The 24707-nt window shown below is 30.4% G+C and overlaps 1 protein-coding gene across 2 annotated transcripts in view; it reads left to right on the top strand.

Annotated features, from left to right (window-relative positions):
• Nucleotides 1-24707, top strand: part of camk2d1 (calcium/calmodulin-dependent protein kinase (CaM kinase) II delta 1) — a 121510-nt gene that overhangs the window by 85264 nt on the left and 11539 nt on the right. The gene's annotated exons all lie outside the window — the stretch shown is intronic.

Below are 24707 nucleotides of genomic sequence, written 5' to 3'. Positions count from 1 at the left end.
TATTTTTCCGTGTGGTTATATTTAGACATTTTTCGACATAGTATAGTATGTCGTTTTTGTGATATTTTTCGGAGTGGTATATTTTGACATTTTTCGACATAGTATAGTATGTCGTTTTTGTGATATTTTTCGGAGTGGTATATTTTGACATTTTTCGACATAGTATAGTATATCGTTTTTGTAAATTTATCTGTGTTGTATATTTTGACGTTTTTCGACATAGTATCGTATGTCGTTTTTGTGATATTTATCTGAGTTGTATATTTTGACGTTTTTGTGATATTTTTCGGAGTGTTATATTTTGACGTTTTTCGACATAGTATCGTATGTCGTTTTTGTGATATTTATCTGAGTTGTATATTTTGACGTTTTTGTGATATTTTTCGGAGTGGTATATTTTGATGTTTTTCGACATAGTATAGTATGTCGTTTTTTTGGATTTTTACCTGGGTTGTATATTTTGACGTTTTTGCGATATTTTTCGGAGTGGTATATTTTGACGTTTTTCGACATAGTATATATAGTATGTCGTTTTTGTGAAATTTATCTGGGTTGTATATTTTGACGTTTTTGTGATATTTTTCCGTGTGGTATATTTTGACGTTTTTCGACATAGTATAGTATGTTGTTTTTGTGATATTTTTCGGAGTGGTATATTTTGATGTTTTTCGACATAGTATAGTATGTCGTTTTTTTGGATTTTTACCTGGGTTGTATATTTTGACGTTTTTGCGATATTTTTCGGAGTGGTATATTTTGACGTTTTTCGACATAGTATAGTATGTCGTTTTTGGGATTTTTACCTGGGTTGTATATTTTGACGTTTTTGTGATGTTTTTCCGTGTGGTATATTTTGACGTTTTTCGACATAGTATAGTATGTTGTTTTTGTGATATTTTTCGGAGTGGTATATTTTGACGGTTTTCGACATAGTATAGTATGTCGTTTTTGTGATATTTATCTGAGTTGTATATTGTCACGTTTTTGGATATTTTTCCGTGTGGTTATATTTTGACATTTTTCGACATAGTATAGTATGTCGTTTTTGGAATATTTACTTGGGTTGTATATTTTGACGTTTTTGTGATATTTTTCGGAGTGGTATATTTTGACGTTTTTGTGATATTTTTCGGAGTGGTATATTTTGACGTTTTTGTGATATTTTTCGGAGTGGTATATTTTGACGTTTTTCGACATAGTATAGTATGTCGTTTTTGTGAAATTTATCTGGGTTGTATATTTTGACGTTTTTCGACATAGTATAGTATGTCGTTTTTGTGATATTTATCTGGGTTGTATATTTTGACGTTATTGTGATATTTTTCGGAGTGGAATATTTTGATGTTTTTCGACATAGTATAGTATGTCGTTTTTGGGATTTTTACCTGGGTTGTATATTTTGTCGTTTTTGTGATATTTTTCGGAGTGGTATATTTTGACGTTTTTCGACATAGTATAGTATGTCGTTTTTGTGAAATTTATCTGGGTTGTATATTTTGACGTTTTTCGACATAGTATAGTATGTCGTTTTTGTGAAATTTATCTGGGTTGTATATTTTGACGTTTTTGTGATATTTTTCCGTGTGGTATATTTTGACGTTTTTCGACATAGTATAGTATGTCGTTTTTGTGATATTTTTCGGAGTGGTATATTTTGACGTTTTTCGACATAGTATAGTATGTCGTTTTTGGGATTTTTACCTGGGTTGTATATTTTGACTTTTTTGATATATTTTTCGGAGTGGTATATTTTTAGGTTTTTCGACATAGTATAGTATGTCGTTTTTGGGATTTTTACCTGGGTTGTATATTTTGACGTTTTTGTGATGTTTTTCCGTGTGGTATATTTGGACGTTTTTCGACATAGTATAGTATGTCGTTTTTGTGAAATTTATCTGGGTTGTATATTTTAACGTTTTTGTGATATTTTTCGGCGTAGTATATTTTGACGTTTTTCGACATAGTATAGTATGTCGTTTTTGTGATATTTTTCCGCGTTGTATATTTTGACGTTTTTCGACATAGTATAGTATGTCGTTTTTGGAATATTTACTTGGGTTGTATATTTTGACGTTTTTGTGATATTTTTCGGAGTGGTATATTGTGACGTTTTTGGATATTTTTCCGTGTGGTTATATTTTGACATTTTTCGACATAGTATAGTATGTCGTTTTTGTGATATTTTTCCGCGTTGTATATTTTGACGTTTTTCGACATAGTATAGTATGTCGTTTTTGGAATATTTACTTGGGTTGTATATTTTGACGTTTTTGTGATATTTTTCGGAGTGGTATATTGTGACGTTTTTGGATATTTTTCCGTGTGGTTATATTTTGACATTTTTCGACATAGTATAGTATGTCGTTTTTGGAATATTTACTTGGGTTGTATATTTTGACGTTTTTGTGATATTTTTCGGAGTGGTATATTTTGACGTTTTTGTGATATTTTTCGGAGTGGAATATTTTGACGTTTTTCGACATAGTATAGTATGTCGTTTTTGTGATATTTTTCGGAGTGGTATATTTTGACGTTTTTCGACATAGTATAGTATGTCGTTTTTGGAATATTTACTTGGGTTGTATATTTTGACGTTTTTGTGATATTTTTCGGAGTGGTATATTTTGATTTTTTTCGACATAGTATAGTATGTCGTTTTTTTGGATTTTTACCTGGGTTGTATATTTTGACGTTTTTGCGATATTTTTCGGAGTGGTATATTTTGACGTTTTTCGACATAGTATAGTATGTCGTTTTTGGGATTTTTACCTGGGTTGTATATTTTGACGTTTTTGTGATGTTTTTCCGTGTGGTATATTTTGACGTTTTTCGACATAGTATAGTATGTCGTTTTTGTGATATTTATCTGAGTTGTATATTGTCACGTTTTTGGATATTTTTCCGTGTGGTTATATTTTGACATTTTTCGACATAGTATAGTATGTCGTTTTTGGAATATTTACTTGGGTTGTATATTTTGACGTTTTTGTGATATTTTTCGGAGTGGTATATTTTGACGTTTTTGTGATATTTTTCGGAGTGGTATATTTTGACGTTTTTCGACATAGTATAGTATGTCGTTTTTGTGATATTTTTCCGCGTTGTATATTTTGACGTTTTTCGTCATAGTATAGTATGTCGTTTTTGTGATATTTATCTGGGTTGTATATTTTGACGTTATTGTGATATTTTTCGGAGTGGAATATTTTGATGTTTTTCGACATAGTATAGTATGTCGTTTTTGGGATTTTTACCTGGGTTGTATATTTTGTCGTTTTTGTGATATTTTTTGGCGTTGTATATTTTGACGTTTTTCGACATAGTATAGTATGTCGTTTTTGTGAAATTTATCTGGGTTGTATATTTTTGACGTTTTTGTGATATTTTTCCGTGTGGTATATTTTGACGTTTTTCGACATAGTATAGTATGTCGTTTTTGTGAAATTTATCTGGGTTGTATATTTTGACGTTTTTCGACATAGTATAGTATGTTGTTTTTGTGATATTTTTCGGAGTGGTATATTTTGACGTTTTTCGACATAGTATAGTATGTCGTTTTTGGAATATTTACTTGGGTTGTATATTTTGACGTTTTTGTGATATTTTTCTGAGTGGAATATTTTGACGTTTTTCGACATAGTATAGTATGTCGTTTTTGTGATATTTATCTGGGTTGTATATTTTGACGTTTTTGTGATATTTTTCGGAGTGGTATATTTTGATGTTTTTCGACATAGTATAGTATGTCGTTTTTGGGATTTTTACCTGGGTTGTATATTTTGACGTTTTTGTGATATTTTTCGGAGTGGTATATTTTGACGTTTTTCGACATAGTATAGTATGTCGTTTTTGTGATATTTATCTGGGTTGTATATTTTGACGTTATTGTGATATTTTTCGGAGTGGAATATTTTGATGTTTTTCGACATAGTATAGTATGTCGTTTTTGGGATTTTTACCTGGGTTGTATATTTTGTCGTTTTTGTGATATTTTTTGGCGTTGTATATTTTGACGTTTTTCGACATAGTATAGTATGTCGTTTTTGTGAAATTTATCTGGGTTGTATATTTTTGACGTTTTTGTGATATTTTTCCGTGTGGTATATTTTGACGTTTTTCGACATAGTATAGTATGTCGTTTTTGTGAAATTTATCTGGGTTGTATATTTTGACGTTTTTCGACATAGTATAGTATGTTGTTTTTGTGATATTTTTCGGAGTGGTATATTTTGACGTTTTTCGACATAGTATAGTATGTCGTTTTTGGAATATTTACTTGGGTTGTATATTTTGACGTTTTTGTGATATTTTTCTGAGTGGAATATTTTGACGTTTTTCGACATAGTATAGTATGTCGTTTTTGTGATATTTATCTGGGTTGTATATTTTGACGTTTTTGTGATATTTTTCGGAGTGGTATATTTTGATGTTTTTCGACATAGTATAGTATGTCGTTTTTGGGATTTTTACCTGGGTTGTATATTTTGACGTTTTTGTGATATTTTTCGGAGTGGTATATTTTGACGTTTTTCGACATAGTATAGTATGTCGTTTTTGGGATTTTTACCTGGGTTGTATATTTTGACGTTTTTGTGATATTTTTCGGAGTGGTATATTTTGATGTTTTTCGACATAGTATAGTATGTCGTTTTTGGGATATTTTTCGGAGTGGTATATTTTGACGTTTTCCGACATAGTATCGTATGTCGTTTTTGTGATATTTATCTGAGTTGTATATTTTGACGTTTTTGTGATATTTTTCGAACTGGTATATTTTGACGTTTTTCGACATAGTATATTGTGATATTTTTCCACGTTGTATATTTTGACGTTTTTCGACATAGTATAGTATGTCGTTTTTGTAAATTTATCTGTGTTGTATATTCTGACGTTTTTCGACATAGTATAGTATGTCGTTTTTGTGATATTTATCTGGGTTGTATATTTTGAGGTTTTTGTGATATTTTTCGGAGTGGTATATTTTGATGTTTTTCGACATAGTATAGTATGTCGTTTTTGGGATTTTTACCTGGGTTGTATATTTTGACGTTTTTGTGATATTTTTCGGAGTGGTATATTTTGACGTTTTTCGACATAGTATAGTATGTCGTTTTTGTGATATTTTTCGGAGTGGTATATTTTGACGTTTTTCGACATAGTATAGTATGTCGTTTTTGTGATATTTTTCGGAGTGGTATATTTTGACGTTTTTCGACATAGTATAGTATGTCGTTTTTGTGATATTTTTCGGAGTGGTATATTTTGACGTTTTTCGACATAGTATCGTATGTCGTTTTTGTGATATTTTTCCGCGTTGTATATTTTGACGTTTTTGTGATATTTTTCCGTGTGGTATATTTTGACGTTTTTCGACATAGTATAGTATGTCGTTTTTGTGATATTTTTCGGAGTGGTATATTTTGACGTTTTTCGACATAGTATAGTATGTCGTTTTTGGGATTTTTACCTGGGTTGTATATTTTGACGTTTTTGTGATGTTTTTCCGTGTGGTATATTTGGACGTTTTTCGACATAGTATAGTATGTCGTTTTTGTGAAATTTATCTGGGTTGTATATTTTAACGTTTTTGTGATATTTTTCGGCGTAGTATATTTTGACGTTTTTCGACATAGTATAGTATGTCGTTTTTGTGATATTTTTCCGCGTTGTATATTTTGACGTTTTTCGACATAGTATAGTATGTCGTTTTTGGAATATTTACTTGGGTTGTATATTTTGACGTTTTTGTGATATTTTTCGGAGTGGTATATTGTGACGTTTTTGGATATTTTTCCGTGTGGTTATATTTTGACATTTTTCGACATAGTATAGTATGTCGTTTTTGGAATATTTACTTGGGTTGTATATTTCGACGTTTTTGTGATATTTTTCGGAGTGGTATATTTTGACGTTTTTGGTATATTTTTCGGAGTGGAATATTTTGACGTTTTTCGACATAGTATAGTATGTCGTTTTTGTGATATTTTTCGGAGTGGTATATTTTGACGTTTTTCGACATAGTATAGCATGTCGTTTTTGTGATATTTTTCAGAGTGGTATATTTTGACGTTTTTCGACATAGTATAGTATGTCGTTTTTGTGATATTTTTCGGAGTGGTATATTTTGACGTTTTTCGACATAGTATAGTATGTCGTTTTTGGGATTTTTACCTGGGTTGTATATTTTGACGTTTTTGTGATATTTTTCGGAGTGGTATATTTTGATGTTTTTCGACATAGTATAGTATGTCGTTTTTGTGATATTTATCTGAGTTGTATATTGTGACGTTTTTGGATATTTTTCCGTGTGGTTATATTTAGACATTTTTCGACATAGTATAGTATGTCGTTTTTGGGATATTTTTCGGAGTGGTATATTTTGACGTTTTCCGACATAGTATCGTATGTCGTTTTTGTGATATTTATCTGAGTTGTATATTTTGACGTTTTTGTGATATTTTTCGGACTGGTATATTTTGACGTTTTTCGACATAGTATAGTATGTCGTTTTTGGGATTTTTACCTGGGTTGTATATTTTGACGTTTTTCGACATAGTATATTGTGATATTTTTCCACGTTGTATATTTTGACGTTTTTCGACATAGTATAGTATGTCGTTTTTGTGATATTTATCTGAGTTGTATATTCTGACGTTTTTCGACATAGTATAGTATGTCGTTTTTGGAATATTTACTTGGGTTGTATATTTTGACGTTTTTGTGATATTTTTCGGAGTGGTATATTTTGACGTTTTTCGACATAGTATAGTATGTCGTTTTTGTGATATTTTTCGGAGTGGTATATTTTGACGTTTTTCGACATAGTATCGTATGTCGTTTTTGTGATATTTTTCCGCGTTGTATATTTTGACGTTTTTGTGATATTTTTCCGTGTGGTATATTTTGACGTTTTTCGACATAGTATCGTATGTCGTTTCTGTGATATTTTTCTGAGTTGTATATTTTGACTTTTTTCGACATAGTATAATAAGTCGTTTTTGGGATTTTTACCTGAGTTGTATATTTTGACGTTTTTGTGATATTTTTCGGACTGGTATATTTTGACGTTTTTCGACATAGTATATATAGTATGTCGTTTTTGGAATATTTACTTGGGTTGTATATTTTGACGTTTTTGTGATATTTTTCGGCGTGGTATATTTTGACGTTTTTCAACATAGTATAGTATGTCGTTTTTGTGATATTTATCTGAGTTGTATATTTTGACGTTTTTGTGATATTTTTCGGAGTGGTATATTTTGATGTTTTTCGACAAAGTATAGTATGTCGTTTTTTTGGATTTTTACCTGGGTTGTATATTTTGACGTTTTTGCGATATTTTTCGGAGTGGTATATTTTGACGTTTTTCGACATAGTATATATAGTATGTCGTTTTTGTGAAATTTATCTGGGTTGTATATTTTGACGTTTTTGTGATATTTTTCCGTGTGGTATATTTTGACGTTTTTCGACATAGTATAGTATGTTGTTTTTGTGATATTTTTCGGAGTGGTATATTTTGATGTTTTTCGACATAGTATAGTATGTCGTTTTTTTGGATTTTTACCTGGGTTGTATATTTTGACGTTTTTGCGATATTTTTCGGAGTGGTATATTTTGACGTTTTTCGACATAGTATAGTATGTCGTTTTTGGGATTTTTACCTGGGTTGTATATTTTGACGTTTTTGTGATGTTTTTCCGTGTGGTATATTTTGACGTTTTTCGACATAGTATAGTATGTTGTTTTTGTGATATTTTTCGGAGTGGTATATTTTGACGGTTTTCGACATAGTATAGTATGTCGTTTTTGTGATATTTATCTGAGTTGTATATTGTCACGTTTTTGGATATTTTTCCGTGTGGTTATATTTTGACATTTTTCGACATAGTATAGTATGTCGTTTTTGGAATATTTACTTGGGTTGTATATTTTGACGTTTTTGTGATATTTTTCGGAGTGGTATATTTTGACGTTTTTGTGATATTTTTCGGAGTGGTATATTTTGACGTTTTTGTGATATTTTTCGGAGTGGTATATTTTGACGTTTTTCGACATAGTATAGTATGTCGTTTTTGTGATATTTTTCCGCGTTGTATATTTTGACGTTTTTCGACATAGTATAGTATGTCGTTTTTGTGATATTTATCTGGGTTGTATATTTTGACGTTATTGTGATATTTTTCGGAGTGGAATATTTTGATGTTTTTCGACATAGTATAGTATGTCGTTTTTGGGATTTTTACCTGGGTTGTATATTTTGTCGTTTTTGTGATATTTTTTGGCGTTGTATATTTTGACGTTTTTCGACATAGTATAGTATGTCGTTTTTGTGGAATTTATCTGGGTTGTATATTTTTGACGTTTTTGTGATATTTTTCCGTGTGGTATATTTTGACGTTTTTCGACATAGTATAGTATGTCGTTTTTGTGAAATTTATCTGGGTTGTATATTTTGACGTTTTTCGACATAGTATAGTATGTCGTTTTTGTGATATTTATCTGGGTTGTATATTTTGAGGTTTTTGTGATATTTTTCGGAGTGGTATATTTTGATGTTTTTCGACATAGTATAGTATGTCGTTTTTGGGATTTTTACCTGGGTTGTATATTTTGACGTTTTTGTGATATTTTTCGGAGTGGTATATTTTGACGTTTTTCGACATAGTATAGTATGTCGTTTTTGTGAAATTTATCTGGGTTGTATATTTTGACGTTTTTCGACATAGTATAGTATGTCGTTTTTGTGAAATTTATCTGGGTTGTATATTTTGACGTTTTTGTGATATTTTTCCGTGTGGTATATTTTGACGTTTTTCGACATAGTATAGTATGTCGTTTTTGTGATATTTTTCGGAGTGGTATATTTTGACGTTTTTCGACATAGTATAGTATGTCGTTTTTGGGATTTTTACCTGGGTTGTATATTTTGACTTTTTTGATATATTTTTCGGAGTGGTATATTTTTAGGTTTTTCGACATAGTATAGTATGTCGTTTTTGGGATTTTTACCTGGGTTGTATATTTTGACGTTTTTGTGATGTTTTTCCGTGTGGTATATTTGGACGTTTTTCGACATAGTATAGTATGTCGTTTTTGTGAAATTTATCTGGGTTGTATATTTTAACGTTTTTGTGATATTTTTCGGCGTAGTATATTTTGACGTTTTTCGACATAGTATAGTATGTCGTTTTTGTGATATTTTTCCGCGTTGTATATTTTGACGTTTTTCGACATAGTATAGTATGTCGTTTTTGGAATATTTACTTGGGTTGTATATTTTGACGTTTTTGTGATATTTTTCGGAGTGGTATATTGTGACGTTTTTGGATATTTTTCCGTGTGGTTATATTTTGACATTTTTCGACATAGTATAGTATGTCGTTTTTGTGATATTTTTCCGCGTTGTATATTTTGACGTTTTTCGACATAGTATAGTATGTCGTTTTTGGAATATTTACTTGGGTTGTATATTTTGACGTTTTTGTGATATTTTTCGGAGTGGTATATTGTGACGTTTTTGGATATTTTTCCGTGTGGTTATATTTTGACATTTTTCGACATAGTATAGTATGTCGTTTTTGGAATATTTACTTGGGTTGTATATTTTGACGTTTTTGTGATATTTTTCGGAGTGGTATATTTTGACGTTTTTGTGATATTTTTCGGAGTGGAATATTTTGACGTTTTTCGACATAGTATAGTATGTCGTTTTTGTGATATTTTTCGGAGTGGTATATTTTGACGTTTTTCGACATAGTATAGTATGTCGTTTTTGGAATATTTACTTGGGTTGTATATTTTGACGTTTTTGTGATATTTTTCGGAGTGGTATATTTTGATTTTTTTCGACATAGTATAGTATGTCGTTTTTTTGGATTTTTACCTGGGTTGTATATTTTGACGTTTTTGCGATATTTTTCGGAGTGGTATATTTTGACGTTTTTCGACATAGTATAGTATGTCGTTTTTGGAATATTTACTTGGGTTGTATATTTTGACGTTTTTGTGATATTTTTCGGAGTGGTATATTTTGATTTTTTTCGACATAGTATAGTATGTCGTTTTTTTGGATTTTTACCTGGGTTGTATATTTTGACGTTTTTGCGATATTTTTCGGAGTGGTATATTTTGACGTTTTTCGACATAGTATAGTATGTCGTTTTTGGGATTTTTACCTGGGTTGTATATTTTGACGTTTTTGTGATGTTTTTCCGTGTGGTATATTTTGACGTTTTTCGACATAGTATAGTATGTCGTTTTTGTGATATTTATCTGAGTTGTATATTGTCACGTTTTTGGATATTTTTCCGTGTGGTTATATTTTGACATTTTTCGACATAGTATAGTATGTCGTTTTTGGAATATTTACTTGGGTTGTATATTTTGACGTTTTTGTGATATTTTTCGGAGTGGTATATTTTGACGTTTTTGTGATATTTTTCGGAGTGGTATATTTTGACGTTTTTCGACATAGTATAGTATGTCGTTTTTGTGATATTTTTCCGCGTTGTATATTTTGACGTTTTTCGTCATAGTATAGTATGTCGTTTTTGTGATATTTATCTGGGTTGTATATTTTGTCGTTTTTGTGATATTTTTTGGCGTTGTATATTTTGATGTTTTTCGACATAGTATAGTATGTCGTTTTTGTGAAATTTATCTGGGTTGTATATTTTTGACGTTTTTGTGATATTTTTCCGTGTGGTATATTTTGACGTTTTTCGACATAGTATAGTATGTCGTTTTTGTGAAATTTATCTGGGTTGTATATTTTGACGTTTTTCGACATAGTATAGTATGTTGTTTTTGTGATATTTTTCGGAGTGGTATATTTTGACGTTTTTCGACATAGTATAGTATGTCGTTTTTGGAATATTTACTTGGGTTGTATATTTTGACGTTTTTGTGATATTTTTCTGAGTGGAATATTTTGACGTTTTTCGACATAGTATAGTATGTCGTTTTTGTGATATTTATCTGGGTTGTATATTTTGACGTTTTTGTGATATTTTTCGGAGTGGTATATTTTGATGTTTTTCGACATAGTATAGTATGTCGTTTTTGGGATTTTTACCTGGGTTGTATATTTTGACGTTTTTGTGATATTTTTCGGAGTGGTATATTTTGACGTTTTTCGACATAGTATAGTATGTCGTTTTTGGGATTTTTACCTGGGTTGTATATTTTGACGTTTTTGTGATATTTTTCGGAGTGGTATATTTTGATGTTTTTCGACATAGTATAGTATGTCGTTTTTGGGATATTTTTCGGAGTGGTATATTTTGACGTTTTCCGACATAGTATCGTATGTCGTTTTTGTGATATTTATCTGAGTTGTATATTTTGACGTTTTTGTGATATTTTTCGAACTGGTATATTTTGACGTTTTTCGACATAGTATATTGTGATATTTTTCCACGTTGTATATTTTGACGTTTTTCGACATAGTATAGTATGTCGTTTTTGTAAATTTATCTGTGTTGTATATTCTGACGTTTTTCGACATAGTATAGTATGTCGTTTTTGTGATATTTATCTGGGTTGTATATTTTGAGGTTTTTGTGATATTTTTCGGAGTGGTATATTTTGATGTTTTTCGACATAGTATAGTATGTCGTTTTTGGGATTTTTACCTGGGTTGTATATTTTGACGTTTTTGTGATATTTTTCGGAGTGGTATATTTTGACGTTTTTCGACATAGTATAGTATGTCGTTTTTGTGATATTTTTCGGAGTGGTATATTTTGACGTTTTTCGACATAGTATAGTATGTCGTTTTTGTGATATTTTTCGGAGTGGTATATTTTGACGTTTTTCGACATAGTATAGTATGTCGTTTTTGTGATATTTTTCGGAGTGGTATATTTTGACGTTTTTCGACATAGTATCGTATGTCGTTTTTGTGATATTTTTCCGCGTTGTATATTTTGACGTTTTTGTGATATTTTTCCGTGTGGTATATTTTGACGTTTTTCGACATAGTATAGTATGTCGTTTTTGTGATATTTTTCGGAGTGGTATATTTTGACGTTTTTCGACATAGTATAGTATGTCGTTTTTGGGATTTTTACCTGGGTTGTATATTTTGACGTTTTTGTGATGTTTTTCCGTGTGGTATATTTGGACGTTTTTCGACATAGTATAGTATGTCGTTTTTGTGAAATTTATCTGGGTTGTATATTTTAACGTTTTTGTGATATTTTTCGGCGTAGTATATTTTGACGTTTTTCGACATAGTATAGTATGTCGTTTTTGTGATATTTTTCCGCGTTGTATATTTTGACGTTTTTCGACATAGTATAGTATGTCGTTTTTGGAATATTTACTTGGGTTGTATATTTTGACGTTTTTGTGATATTTTTCGGAGTGGTATATTGTGACGTTTTTGGATATTTTTCCGTGTGGTTATATTTTGACATTTTTCGACATAGTATAGTATGTCGTTTTTGGAATATTTACTTGGGTTGTATATTTCGACGTTTTTGTGATATTTTTCGGAGTGGTATATTTTGACGTTTTTGGTATATTTTTCGGAGTGGAATATTTTGACGTTTTTCGACATAGTATAGTATGTCGTTTTTGTGATATTTTTCGGAGTGGTATATTTTGACGTTTTTCGACATAGTATAGCATGTCGTTTTTGTGATATTTTTCAGAGTGGTATATTTTGACGTTTTTCGACATAGTATAGTATGTCGTTTTTGTGATATTTTTCGGAGTGGTATATTTTGACGTTTTTCGACATAGTATAGTATGTCGTTTTTGGGATTTTTACCTGGGTTGTATATTTTGACGTTTTTGTGATATTTTTCGGAGTGGTATATTTTGATGTTTTTCGACATAGTATAGTATGTCGTTTTTGTGATATTTATCTGAGTTGTATATTGTGACGTTTTTGGATATTTTTCCGTGTGGTTATATTTAGACATTTTTCGACATAGTATAGTATGTCGTTTTTGGGATATTTTTCGGAGTGGTATATTTTGACGTTTTCCGACATAGTATCGTATCTCGTTTTTGTGATATTTATCTGAGTTGTATATTTTGACGTTTTTGTGATATTTTTCGGACTGGTATATTTTGACGTTTTTCGACATAGTATAGTATGTCGTTTTTGGGATTTTTACCTGGGTTGTATATTTTGACGTTTTTCGACATAGTATATTGTGATATTTTTCCACGTTGTATATTTTGACGTTTTTCGACATAGTATAGTATGTCGTTTTTGTGATATTTATCTGAGTTGTATATTCTGACGTTTTTCGACATAGTATAGTATGTCGTTTTTGGAATATTTACTTGGGTTGTATATTTTGACGTTTTTGTGATATTTTTCGGAGTGGTATATTTTGACGTTTTTCGACATAGTATAGTATGTCGTTTTTGTGATATTTTTCGGAGTGGTATATTTTGACGTTTTTCGACATAGTATCGTATGTCGTTTTTGTGATATTTTTCCGCGTTGTATATTTTGACGTTTTTGTGATATTTTTCCGTGTGGTATATTTTGACGTTTTTCGACATAGTATCGTATGTCGTTTCTGTGATATTTTTCTGAGTTGTATATTTTGACTTTTTTCGACATAGTATAATAAGTCGTTTTTGGGATTTTTACCTGAGTTGTATATTTTGACGTTTTTGTGATATTTTTCGGACTGGTATATTTTGACGTTTTTCGACATAGTATATATAGTATGTCGTTTTTGGAATATTTACTTGGGTTGTATATTTTGACGTTTTTGTGATATTTTTCGGCGTGGTATATTTTGACGTTTTTCAACATAGTATAGTATGTCGTTTTTGTGATATTTTTCCGCGTTGTATATTTTGACGTTTTTCGACATAGTATAGTATGTCGTTTTTGTGATTTTTATCTGAGTTGTATATTGTGACGTTTTTGGATATTTTTCCGTGTGGTTATATTTTGACATTTTTCGACATAGTATAGTATGTCGTTTTTGGAATATTTACTTGGGTTGTATATTTTGACGTTTTTGTGATATTTTTCGGTGTGGTATATTTTGACGTTTTTGTGATATTTTTCGGAGTGGAATATTTTGACGTTTTTCGACATAGTATCGTATGTCATTTTTTAGATATTTATCTGAGTTGTATTTTTTGAAGTTTTAGTGATTTTTTTCGGAGTGGTATATTTTGACGTTTTTCGACATAGTATAGTATGTCGTTTTTGTGAAATTTATCTGGGTTGTATATTTTGACGTTTTTGTGATATTTTTCCGTGTGGTATATTTTGACGTTTTTCGACATTGTATAGTATGTCGTTTTTGTGATATTTTTCTGGGTTGTATATTTTGACGTTTTTGTGATGTTTTTCGGGGTGGTATATTTTGACGTGTTTCGACATAGTATAGTATGTCGTTTTTGTGATATTTTTCGGAGTGGTATATTTTGACGTTTTTGTGATATTTTTCGGAGTGGTATATTTTGACGTTTTTGGTATATTTTTCGGAGTGGAATATTTTGACGTTTTTCGACATAGTATAGTATGTCGTTTTTGTGAAATTTATCCGGGTTGTATATTTTGTCGTTTTTGTGATATTTTTCGGAGTGGTATATTTTGACGTTTTTCGACATAGTATCGTACGTCGTTTTTGTGATATTTATCTGAGTTGTATATTTTGACGTTTTTGTGATATTTTTCGGAGTGGTATATTTTGACGTTTTTCGACATAGTATAGTATGTCGTTTTTGGGATTTTTTCCTGGGTTTTATATTTTGACGTTTTTGTGATATTTTTCGGAGTGGTATATTTTGACGTTTTTCGACATAGTATAGTATGTCGTTTTTGTGATATTTTTCGGAGTGGTATATTTTGACGTTTTTCGACATAGTATAGTATGTCGTTTTTGGGATTTTTACCTGGGTTGTATATTTTGACGTTTTTGTGATATTTTTCGGAGTGGTATATTTTGATGTTTTTCGACATAGTATAGTATGTCGTTTTTGGGATTTTTACCTGGGTTGTATATTTTGACGTTTTTCGACATAGTATATTGTGATATTTTTCCACGTTGTATATTTTGACGTTTTTCGACATAGTATAGTATGTCGTTTTTGTGATATTTATCTGAGTTGTATATTCTGACGTTTTTCGACATAGTATAGTATGTCGTTTTTGGAATATTTACTTGGGTTGTATATTTTGACGTTTTTGTGATATTTTTCGGAGTGGTATATTTTGACGTTTTTGTGATATTTTTCGGAGTGGAATATTTTGACGTTTTTCGACATAGTATCGTATGTCATTTTTTTGATATTTATCTGAGTTGTATATTTTGAAGTTTTAGTGATTTTTTTCGGAGTGGTATATTTTGACGTTTTTCGACATAGTATAGTATGTCGTTTTTGTGAAATTTATCTGGGTTGTATATTTTGACGTTTTTGTGATATTTTTCCGTGTGGTATATTTTGACGTTTTTCGACATTGTATAGTATGTCGTTTTTGTGATATTTTTCTGGGTTGTATATTTTGACGTTTTTGTGATGTTTTTCGGGGTGGTATATTTTGATGTGTTTCGACATAGTATAGTATGTCGTTTTTGTGATATTTTTCGGAGTGGTATATTTTGACGTTTTTGTGATATTTTTCGGAGTGGTATATTTTGACGTTTTTGGTATATTTTTCGGAGTGGAATATTTTGACGTTTTTCGACATAGTATAGTATGTCGTTTTTGTGAAATTTATCCGGGTTGTATATTTTGACGTTTTTGTGATATTTTTCCGTGTGGTATATTTTGACATTTTTCGACATAGTATAGCATGTCGTTTTTGTGATATTTTTCGGAGTGGTATATTTTGACGTTTTTCGACATAGTATCGTACGTCGTTTTTGTGATATTTATCTGAGTTGTATATTTTGACGTTTTTGTGATATTTTTCGGAGTGGTATATTTTGATGTTTTTCGACATAGTATAGTATGTCGTTTTTGTGAAATTTATCTGGGTTGTATATTTTGACGTTTTTGTGATATTTTTCCGTGTGGTATATTTTGACGTTTTTCGACATAGTATAGTATGTCGTTTTTGTGAAATTTATCTGGGTTGTATATTTTGACGTTTTTGTGATATTTTTCCGTGTGGTATATTTTGACGTTTTTCGACATAGTATTGTATGTCGTTTTTGGGATATTTTTCGGCGTGGTATAGTTTGACGTTTTTCGACATAGTATCGTATGTCGTTTTTGTGATATTTATCTGAGTTGTATATTTTGACGTTTTTGTGATGTTTTTCGGCGTGGTATATTTTGACGTTTTTCGACATAGTATAGTATGTCGTTTTTGGAATATTTACTTGGGTTGTATATTTTGACGTTTTTGTGATATTTTTCGGAGTGGTATATTTTGACGTTTTTGGGATATTTTTCGGAGTGGTATATTTTGACGTTTTTCGACATAGTATAGTATGTCGTTTTTTGGATTTTTACCTGGGTTGTATATTTTGACGTTTTTGGGATATTTTTCGGAGTGGAATATTTTGACGTTTTTCGACATCGTATCGTATGTCGTTTTTGTGATATTTATCTGAGTTGTATATTTTGACGTTTTTGTGATATTTTTCCGTGTGGTATATTTTGACGTTTTTCGACATAATATAGTATGTCGTTTTTGTAAATTTATCTGTGTTGTATATTTTGACGTTTTTCGACATAGTATAGTATGTCGTTTTTGGAATATTTACTTGGGTTGTATATGTAGACGTTTTTGGGATATTTTTCGGAGTGGTATATTTTGATGTTTTTAGACACAGTATAGTATGACGTTTTTGGGATTTTTACCTGGGTTGTATATTTTGACGTTTTTGTGATATTTTTCGGAGTGGTATATTTTGACGTTTTTCGACATAGTATAGTATGTCGTTTTTGTGAAATTTATCTGGGTTGTATATTTTAACGTTTTTGTGATATTTTTCGGCGTGGTATATTTTGACGTTTTTCGACATAGTATAGTATGTCGTTTTTGTGATATTTTTCCGCGTTGTATATTTTGACGTTTTTCGACATAGTATAGTATGTCGTTTTTGTGATATTTATCTGAGTTGTATATTTTGACGTTTTTCGACATAGTATAGTATGTCGTTTTTGGAATATTTACTTGGGTTGTATATGTAGACGTTTTTGGGATATTTTTCGGAGTGGTATATTTTGACGTTTTGTGATATTTTTCGGAGTGGAATATTTTGACGTTTTTCGACATAGTATAGTATGTCGTTTTTGTGATATTTATCTGGGTTGTATATTTTGACTTTTTTCGACATAGTATAGTATGTCGTTTTTGTGATATTTTTCGGAGTGGTATATTTTGACGTTTTTGGGATATTTTTCGGAGTGGAATATTTTGACGTTTTTCGACATAGTATCGTATGTCGTTTTTGTGATATTTATCTGAGTTGTATATTTTGACGTTTTTCGACATAGTATAGTATGTCGTTTTTGTGAAATTTATCTGGGTTGTATATTTTGACGTTTTTGTGATATTTTCCGTGTGGTATATTTTGACGTTTTTCGACATAGCATCGTATGTCGTTTTTGTGATATTTATCTGAGTTGTATATTTTGAGGTTTTTGTGATGTTTTTCGGAGTGGTATATTTTGACGTTTTTCGACATAGTATAGTATGTCGTTTTTGGGATATTTACCTGGGTTGTATATTTTGACGTTTTTGTGATGTTTTTCCGTGTGGTATATTTTGACGTTTTTCGACATAGTATAGTATGTCGTTTTTGGAATATTTACTTGGGTTGTATATTTTGACGTTTTTGTGATATTTTTCGGAGTGGTATATTTTGACGTTTTTGGGATATTTTTCGGAGTGGTATATTTTGATGTTTTTCGACATAGTATAGTATGTCGTTTTTGTGAAATTTATCTGGGTTGTATATTTTGACGTTTTTGTGATATTTTTCCGTGTGGTATATTTTGCCTTTTTTCGACATAGTACAGTATGTCGTTTTTGTGATATTTTTCGGAGTGGTATATTTTGACGTTTTTCGACATAGTATTGTATGTCGTTTTTGGGATATTTTTTGGCGTTGTATATTTTGACGTTTTTCGACATAGTATTGTATGCCGTTTTTTGGATATTTACCTGGGTTGTATATTTTGACGTTTTTGTGATATTTTTTGGAGTGGTATATTTTGACGTTTTTCGACATAGTATATATAGTATGTCGTTTTTGGGATTTTTACCTGGGTTGTATATTTTGACGTTTTTGTGATATTTTTCGGAGTGGTATATTTTGACGTTTTTCGACATAGTATAGTATGTCATTTTTGTGATATTTATCTGAGTTGTATATTTTGACGTTTTAGTGATTTTTTTCGGAGTGGTATATTTTGACGTTTTTCGACATAGTATAGTATGTCGTTTTTGTGAAATTTATCTGGGTTGTATATTTTGACGTTTTTGTGATATTTTTCCGTGTGGTATATTTGACGTTTTTGGGATATTTTTCGGAGTGGTATATTTTGACGTTTTTCGACATAGTATAGTATGTCGTTTTTGTGATATTTATCTGAGTTGTATATTTTGACGTTTTTGTGATATTTTTCGGAGTGGTATATTTTGACGTTTTTCGACATAGTATAGTATGTCGTTTTTGGGATTTTTACCTGGGTTGTATATTTTGACGTTTTTGTGATATTTTTCGGAGTGGTATATTTTGACGTTTTTCGACATAGTATCGTATGTCATTTTTGTGATATTTATCTGAGTTGTATATTTTGACGTTTTAGTGATTTTTTTCGGAGTGGTATATTTTGACGTTTTTCGACATAGTATAGTATGTCGTTTTTGGGATATTTTTTGGAGTGGTATATTTTGACGTTTTTCGACATAGTATATATAGTATGTCGTTTTTGGGATTTTTACCTGGGTTGTATATTTTGACGTTTTTGTGATATTTTTCGGAGTGGTATATTTTGACGTTTTTCGACATAGTATAGTATGTCGTTTTTGTGAAATTTATCTGGGTTGTATATTTTGACGTTTTTGTGATATTTTTCCGTGTGGTATATTTTGACGTTTTTCGACATAGTATAGTATGTCGTTTTTGGGATATTTTTCCGCGTTGTATATTTTGACGTTTTTGGGATATTTTTCCGTGTGATATATTTTGACGTTTTTCGACATAGTATAGTATGTCGTTTTTGGAATATTTACTTGGGTTGTATATGTAGACGTTTTTGGGATATTTTTCGGAGTGGTATATTTTGATGTTTTTAGACACAGTATAGTATGACGTTTTTGGGATTTTTACCTGGGTTGTATATTTTGACGTTTTTGTGATATTTTTCGGAGTGGTATATTTTGACGTTTTTCGACATAGTATAGTATGTCGTTTTTGTGAAATTTATCTGGGTTGTATATTTTAACGTTTTTGTGATATTTTTCGGCGTGGTATATTTTGACGTTTTTCGACATAGTATAGTATGTCGTTTTTGTGATATTTTTCCGCGTTGTATATTTTGACGTTTTTCGACATAGTATAGTATGTCGTTTTTGTGATATTTATCTGAGTTGTATATTTTGACGTTTTTCGACATAGTATAGTATGTCGTTTTTGGAATATTTACTTGGGTTGTATATGTAGACGTTTTTGGGATATTTTTCGGAGTGGTATATTTTGACGTTTTGTGATATTTTTCGGAGTGGAATATTTTGACGTTTTTCGACATAGTATAGTATGTCGTTTTTGTGATATTTATCTGGGTTGTATATTTTGACTTTTTTCGACATAGTATAGTATGTCGTTTTTGTGATATTTTTCGGAGTGGTATATTTTGACGTTTTTGGGATATTTTTCGGAGTGGAATATTTTGACGTTTTTCGACATAGTATCGTATGTCGTTTTTGTGATATTTATCTGAGTTGTATATTTTGACGTTTTTCGACATAGTATAGTATGTCGTTTTTGTGAAATTTATCTGGGTTGTATATTTTGACGTTTTTGTGATATTTTCCGTGTGGTATATTTTGACGTTTTTCGACATAGCATCGTATGTCGTTTTTGTGATATTTATCTGAGTTGTATATTTTGAGGTTTTTGTGATGTTTTTCGGAGTGGTATATTTTGACGTTTTTCGACATAGTATAGTATGTCGTTTTTGGGATATTTACCTGGGTTGTATATTTTGACGTTTTTGTGATGTTTTTCCGTGTGGTATATTTTGACGTTTTTCGACATAGTATAGTATGTCGTTTTTGGAATATTTACTTGGGTTGTATATTTTGACGTTTTTGTGATATTTTTCGGAGTGGTATATTTTGACGTTTTTGGGATATTTTTCGGAGTGGTATATTTTGATGTTTTTCGACATAGTATAGTATGTCGTTTTTGTGAAATTTATCTGGGTTGTATATTTTGACGTTTTTGTGATATTTTTCCGTGTGGTATATTTTGCCTTTTTTCGACATAGTACAGTATGTCGTTTTTGTGATATTTTTCGGAGTGGTATATTTTGACGTTTTTCGACATAGTATTGTATGTCGTTTTTGGGATATTTTTTGGCGTTGTATATTTTGACGTTTTTCGACATAGTATTGTATGCCGTTTTTTGGATATTTACCTGGGTTGTATATTTTGACGTTTTTGTGATATTTTTTGGAGTGGTATATTTTGACGTTTTTCGACATAGTATATATAGTATGTCGTTTTTGGGATTTTTACCTGGGTTGTATATTTTGACGTTTTTGTGATATTTTTCGGAGTGGTATATTTTGACGTTTTTCGACATAGTATAGTATGTCATTTTTGTGATATTTATCTGAGTTGTATATTTTGACGTTTTAGTGATTTTTTTCGGAGTGGTATATTTTGACGTTTTTCGACATAGTATAGTATGTCGTTTTTGTGAAATTTATCTGGGTTGTATATTTTGACGTTTTTGTGATATTTTTCCGTGTGGTATATTTGACGTTTTTGGGATATTTTTCGGAGTGGTATATTTTGACGTTTTTCGACATAGTATAGTATGTCGTTTTTGTGATATTTATCTGAGTTGTATATTTTGACGTTTTTGTGATATTTTTCGGAGTGGTATATTTTGACGTTTTTCGACATAGTATAGTATGTCGTTTTTGGGATATTTACCTGGGTTGTATATTTTGACGTTTTTGTGATATTTTTCGGAGTGGTATATTTTGACGTTTTTCGACATAGTATCGTATGTCATTTTTGTGATATTTATCTGAGTTGTATATTTTGACGTTTTAGTGATTTTTTTCGGAGTGGTATATTTTGACGTTTTTCGACATAGTATAGTATGTCGTTTTTGGGATATTTTTTGGAGTGGTATATTTTGACGTTTTTCGACATAGTATATATAGTATGTCGTTTTTGGGATTTTTACCTGGGTTGTATATTTTGACGTTTTTGTGATATTTTTCGGAGTGGTATATTTTGACGTTTTTCGACATAGTATAGTATGTCGTTTTTGTGAAATTTATCTGGGTTGTATATTTTGACGTTTTTGTGATATTTTTCCGTGTGGTATATTTTGACGTTTTTCGACATAGTATAGTATGTCGTTTTTGGGATATTTTTCCGCGTTGTATATTTTGACGTTTTTGGGATATTTTTCCGTGTGATATATTTTGACGTTTTTCGACATAGTATAGTATGTCGTTTTTGGGATTTTTACCTGGGTTGTATATTTTGACGTTTTTGTGATGTTTTTCCGTGTGGTATATTTTGACGTTTTTCGACATAGTATAGTATGTTGTTTTTGTAAAATTTATCTGGGTTGTATATTTTGACGTTTTTGTGATATTTTTCCGTGTGGTATATTTTGACGTTTTTCGACATAGTATCGTATGTCGTTTTTGTGAAATTTATCTGGGTTGTATATTTTGACGTTTTTCGACATAGTATCGTATGTCGTTTTTGTGATATTTATCTGAGTTGTATATTTTGACGTTTTTGTGATATTTTTCGGACTGGTATATTTTGACGTTTTTCGACATAGTATAGTATGTCGTTTTTGGGATTTTTACCTGGGTTGTATATTTTGACGTTTTTGTGATGTTTTTCCGCGTGGTATATTTTGACGTTTTTCGACATAGTATAGTCTGTCGTTTTTGTGGTATTTATCTGAGTTGTATATTGTGACGTTTTTGGATATTTTTCCGTGTGGTTATATTTTGACATTTTTCGACATAGTATGTCGTTTTTGTAAATTTATCTGTGTTGTATATTTTGACGTTTTTCGACATAGTATAGTATGTCGTTTTTGGAATATTTACTTGGGTTATATATTTTGAAGTTTTTGTGATATTTTTCGGAGTGGTATATTTTGAAGTTTTTGGGATATTTTTCGGAGTGGTATATTTTGACGTTTTTGTGATATTTTTCGGAGTGGTATATTTTGATGTTTTTCGACATAGTATCGTATGTCGTTTTTGTGATATTTATCTGGGTTGTATATTTTGACGTTTTTGTGATATTTATCTGAGTTGTATATTTTGACGTTTTTGTGATTTTTTTCGGACTGGTATATTTTGACGTTTTTCGACATAGTATAGTATGTCGTTTTTGGGATTTTTACATGGGTTGTATATTTTGACGTTTTGGGATTTTTACCTGGGTTGTATATTTTGACGTTTTTGTGATATTTTTCGGAGTGGTATATTTTGACGTTTTTCGACATAGTATAGTATGTCGTTTTTGTGATATTTTTCCGCGTTGTATATTTTGACGTTTTTCGACATAGTATCGTATGTCGTTTTTGTGATATTTATCTGAGTTGTATATTTTGACGTTTTTGTGATATTTTTCGGAGTGGTATATTTTGATGCTTTTCGACATAGTATAGTATGTCGTTTTTGGGATTTTTACCTGGGTTGTATATTTTGACGTTTTTCGACATAGTATAGTATGTCGTTTTTGTGAAATTTATCTGGGTTGTATATTTTGACGTTTTTCGACATAGCATCGTATGTCGTTTTTGTGATATTTTTCGGAGTGGTATATTTTGACATTTTTCGACATAGTATAGTATGTCGTTTTTGGGATTTTTACCTGGGTTGTATATTTTGACGTTTTGGGATTTTTACCTGGGTTGTATATTTTGACGTTTTTGTGATATTTTTCGGAGTGGTATATTTTGACGTTTTTCGACATAGTATAGCATGTCGTTTTTGTGATATTTTTCGGCGTTGTATATTTTGACGTTTTTCGACATAGTATAGTATGTCGTTTTTGTGAAATTTATCTGGGTTGTATATTTTGACGTTTTTGTGATATTTTTCCGTGTGGTATATTTTGACGTTTTTCGACATAGTATAGTATGTCGTTTTTGTGATATTTATCTGAGTTGTATATTTTGACGTTTTTGTGATTTTTTTCGGACTGGTATATTTTGACGTTTTTCGACATAGTATAGTATGTCGTTTTTGGGATTTTTACCTGGGTTGTATATTTTGACGTTTTGGGATTTTTACCTGGGTTGTATATTTTGACGTTTTTGTGATATTTTTCGGAGTGGTATATTTTGACGTTTTTCGACATAGTATCGTATGTCGTTTTTGGAATATTTACTTGGGTTATATATTTTGAAGTTTTTGTGATATTTTTCTGAGTGGTATATTTTGAAGTTTTTGGGATATTTTTCGGAGTGGTATATTTTGACGTTTTTGTGATATTTTTAGGAGTGGTATATTTTGATGTTTTTGTGAAATTTATCTGGGTTGTATATTTTGACGTTTTTGTGATATTTTTCGGAGTGGTATATTTTGACGTTTTTCGACATAGTATAGTATGTCGTTTTTGGGATTTTTACATGGGTTGTATATTTTGACGTTTTGGGATTTTTACCTGGGTTGTATATTTTGACGTTTTTGTGATATTTTTCGGAGTGGTATATTTTGACGTTTTTCGACATAGTATCGTATGTCGTTTTTGTGATATTTATCTGAGTTGTATATTTTGACGTTTTTGTGATATTTTTCGGAGTGGTATATTTTGATGTTTTTCGACATAGTATAGTATGTCGTTTTTGGGATTTTTACCTGGGTTGTATATTTTGACGTTTTTCGACATAGTATAGTATGTCGTTTTTGTGAAATTTATCTGGGTTGTATATTTTGACGTTTTTGTGATATTTTTCCGTGTGGTATATTTTGACGTTTTTCGACATAGCATCGTATGTCGTTTTTGTGATATTTTTCGGAGTGGTATATTTTGACATTTTTCGACATAGTATAGTATGTCGTTTTTGGGATTTTACCTGGGTTGTATATTTTGACGTTTTGGGATTTTTACCTGGGTTGTATATTTTGACGTTTTTGTGATATTTTTCGGAGTGGTATATTTTGACGTTTTTCGACATAGTATAGTATGTCGTTTTTGGAATATTTACTTGGGTGATATATTTTGAAGTTTTTGTGATATTTTTCGGAGTGGTATATTTTGAAGTTTTTGGGATATTTTTCGGAGTGGTATATTTTGATGTTTTTCGACATAGTATAGTATGTCGTTTTTGTGAAATTTATCTGGGTTGTATATTTTGACGTTTTTGTGATATTTTTCCGTGTGGTATATTTTGACGTTTTTCGACATAGTATCGTATGTCGTTTTTGTGATATTTATCTGAGTTGTATATTTTGACGTTTTTGTGATTTTTTTCGGAGTGGTATATTTTGACGTTTTTCGACATAGTATAGTATGTCGTTTTTGGGATTTTTACCT

The sequence above is a fragment of the Zeus faber genome (genome assembly GCF_960531495.2).
Source record: "Zeus faber genome assembly, chromosome: 22".
NCBI classification, from domain to species: domain Eukaryota; kingdom Metazoa; phylum Chordata; class Actinopteri; order Zeiformes; family Zeidae; genus Zeus; species Zeus faber.
Note: the sequence above shows the minus strand (reverse complement) of the source record. Positions and strands in the feature narration are given on the sequence as shown.